Genomic DNA, 3,663 nt, shown 5'->3' with positions numbered 1-3,663 from the left:
GTGGAGCTTCTCCACTTGGATCTCCACCTGCAGGGTGGAGCCGCGGACGGGCTCCCCCGGCAGCGACACGACGCCGGCGACGTCCACACGAACTCCCAGCTCAGCCTCGCCGCGAACCATGCCATCCCCGCCGGCCACCACGCACTGCACGGTGCCCGCGCCCTGCCGCAGCACTAGGAACACCACGCGACGCCCCACGCCGCGCACGCGCCCACGGCCCGCGGCACCTGTCGGCTCCAGCAACGCCAAGTCCGCCCACGCGTACCCCTCCTGCAGCCGTCGGACCTCTCCCATGGTGGCCGCCGTAGTCCTCCCCCTCGTGGTGCTCACGTCCGAAAGCCATGGGTGTCTGGGAGCATAGGAACAAAAGAAGAAGGCGACGGCCACACAGTTTGACGGCCGCCGAAGTCTGTTCAAAGAGGAACGAATGGATTCGGGAGGAAAAGATAGGGGATTGGTGGGGGGAAGAGGAGGGTGTGCGTGGGGGTCCCACATGACAGTCCAAGGTGGCATACCCGTTTGGACCTCGTTGAGACCCGAACTGAGTTTAGGGACCCAATCAGCTACTTTCAGAGTTCGGGGACCGGGATGACACAGCGTGACAAGTTTAGGGACCGGAGATGTATTTTACTCTTTATCAATCTTATCTGCTTGTCTTTTCACCTCAATTTTCGTCCAAAGGAAGCTAAAATATTACATTAAATGTATCATCATACCCCAAAAAACTAATTATTTCACGTTACAAAAACTAGCCAATGCACTGTCACGGGTTGATCGGCTGGTGTCATAAGAATGCGAATACTCTTGGCTAGTCTATCTAGTATGGTTATGCTTGTTACCTATAGGCTATAGCAAGGAGAGGACGAGGACACTGCAGCCACCCATAGGACCCACGGCGCCGGACATGCGGCGCCATCCCCCTTCCTATCGCACCCCTCCAACACCCGCAGAACCCCTCATCACATCCCACTGCTCCCGGCTACGGGGCCCGTGCTCGGGACGCTGCGCCACAGGGCCGGGCTTTGCCTCCTCCCTCGGCTCCACCGGCGCCACCCCCCCCCCACCTGCGCCAGAGCAACCGTCGTTTGGCACCCTCATCCCACTGCCCGTGGAGGCGCCAAGCTGTCCACACGCTGGTGAAGAGCAAGGTGCGAGCGCCGAGCGACGAAGAAGGCCGGTGCTCCGCGGGTCCTCCTGGCGCCTGGGCAGCTGCCTGGATAGTAACAGCAGCACTGTCTTCGGCGCACACCTACTGTCATAGATTTGCTAGCTTGCCAAATGTCTGACACACGCTGCATGTGTTCGACAGAATGTCGACTAATAATATGTCCGTTTAGATCGCAGTGATCAAGGCTTTATTTGTCCAGTAAGTAGGCAGAACCGGTCCACTGATTACTTGAGCCACTCGCTATTCCTTTAGGCAAAAATTATTTCTAGGTATAATGGCCTTATATTTTGATCCAGTGATTTCAGTGGACAATGCTATGCTACTATTTTTAATATCCGTAGACTTAATATGCTTCACAAGGTACTGAAATTCAAACATGGAATAGGTAACAAAGGCTACCCTACTTGTACGACCTTTGTTAGCGTTTCTGGTACTTTAATTGTAAATTAGTAGTCGCTTGCATCTCGTTTTCCGTTGTGCAAGGCCAACTGAAGACTACGATTACATTGTATATTACCTTGCTAAATGAGCTTCCACCCTGAACTGTCAAACAACATTCTTTCAAAATAATAGGGAATTGCCTGAACAAAAAGATTGATTTTTTCCAAACATACAAACTAAAACTGAGTACTCCTAGCTAACACATGTAAACTATAAATCTTATTTGAGAGTTTTGCATTGTAATTTTTCTCATGTTCATAGTTGGCCATAATACTAGTGTGTTCAGGCAATATTGGTCACAGTACCAGCGTGCATTGGACAACATGAGCCATGTTGAAGTTAAAGAAAAGAAACAATAAATAAATCTCTATGCCTTCATAACATCACAAAGATACTAGTGGGACAATATGATAAGGAATCTGCCAGTACTGAATTTTCATTATTCCAAAGATACATGCACAAAGGCTGACTGTCCAGGCACAAACTATGACAACGAGTAAGCTACTTTTGCTTATACTCTCCCCCGAATCAGTTCTTCATACTTTCCTGTCTGTTAACCTTTTGATGCTAAAGCATCACTGATTCACTGTGATTTGAATCTTAATGCTACAATGCTTTGTATTGTCCTTATGCAAAAATGAGTGGGCTAAGTATCACAAATTAAAATTTTTATTGCTATTTTACCTTATGATCTATACTTCCTACTATACTGTAACTTTCAGAGCATGCAAGCTGATCCCAAAGATATCAAACAACTGAGCAGAAGAAGACCACCTGATTGAGTGCCATCTATAGTTCTATACATGTAGCATGTTGCTTAGCATTTTGGTGCCATCATAGCATTGTGATAGTTAATCTTTATATTATCATGGATTGGTTCACTCTGGTACTTCACTTTGATAGACACATTTTCTTGCTAGGGGTCGGGCGAGATAGGCCAACAAGTGCACTTGAATGCTGGATCTAGGCAAATGCTTCCATACTAGGAACAATACTCTAATGAAACATCGAGTTCCTCCAGAACAATAACAATGCACAAGACGGAATTTTCTGACCCAAATCTTAAGCTGGCCATCAGATTTTAACTCAGGTGACAAATTTACCTTTTTTATTATTACACAACATTGTCCTTTTGCAATATGATCATCCTACGTATGCAACAGCTAACTATATACTCAGAATAGGCTATGGAACCATTAAAACATGGGATTAATCTGTTTTTTTAATGAACCTGCAGGAGAGCTGCATGTTATATTGAAAAGTAGGAAACGCCCAGAGGGGCGAAGGTAAAATTTACAAGGCAGAACAAGAAAAATGGAGCTCCAACAGCTGCCAAGTGGGATTAATATGTTTGATCTTGCTAATATTGACATAGTGTACTGGTCAACTCCATTGAGGGTGCGGCAAAGCCGCGCTGTGTTTCTAGTATATACTTATTATCATTTGAATGGACAACACACAATCAGGAGCTAGCACAAGTGCACAACTATTAACTACTACGAATAGCTACGTCAGTGCACTAATTAGTTGGACGATCCTTCAAGTTCGTGCTAGTGCACCTTGTTTGAAATCTTTCTTCCCTTTTCCTGCTTCTCCTATGAGTGGGAAGACTGCTGTTGATGTATGCAGATGAGTCACAACTCTTCAGTCTCTCAATCTTTCTGCTTGTGTGCCGTGTTTGTATACTGAATTCTGGGTGAGCTTTTTTCTTTGGTCCTGGTTCTACTTTTTGTATGTAGCAGTGCTGTTTTTTCTGTGAGGAGATGGTGTGATGATCAAATTTTTTCCCTATTGGTTTTATTGGCCACCATGATGGTTCAAACTGTATTAGCTCTATCTGATCATTTCCTTCACAATCTAATTTTTTGAAACCGTTGAAGCCTTTATTTTATCTCTGCCGTGTTGTTTCAACGATGTTTCAACAATGCCGGTCCCAAGCCCGGATAAAGGAGGAGGGTTGTGTTAGGCGTGGCGAGCCAATGTAGAACCCAGCTACTCTTATGGAGATGAAACCCAAGAGAAAACCATTGGGGCGTAACCCTCTTAGCTGCGCG

General features: G+C 46.2%; 1 non-coding gene across 1 annotated transcript; it reads left to right on the top strand.

The window, feature by feature from the left end:
- Positions 1–3,370: 3,370 nt before the first annotated feature.
- Positions 3,371–3,456, top strand: LOC120694424. The gene has a single exon (XR_005683485.1). It is a non-coding gene; the product is annotated as a small nucleolar RNA Z102/R77 (small nucleolar RNA).
- Positions 3,457–3,663: the final 207 nt, after the last annotated feature.

This window comes from Panicum virgatum, unplaced genomic scaffold (assembly GCF_016808335.1).
Source record: "Panicum virgatum strain AP13 unplaced genomic scaffold, P.virgatum_v5 scaffold_5826, whole genome shotgun sequence".
Classification (NCBI taxonomy): Eukaryota; Viridiplantae; Streptophyta; class Magnoliopsida; order Poales; family Poaceae; genus Panicum; species Panicum virgatum.
Note: the sequence above shows the minus strand (reverse complement) of the source record. Positions and strands in the feature narration are given on the sequence as shown.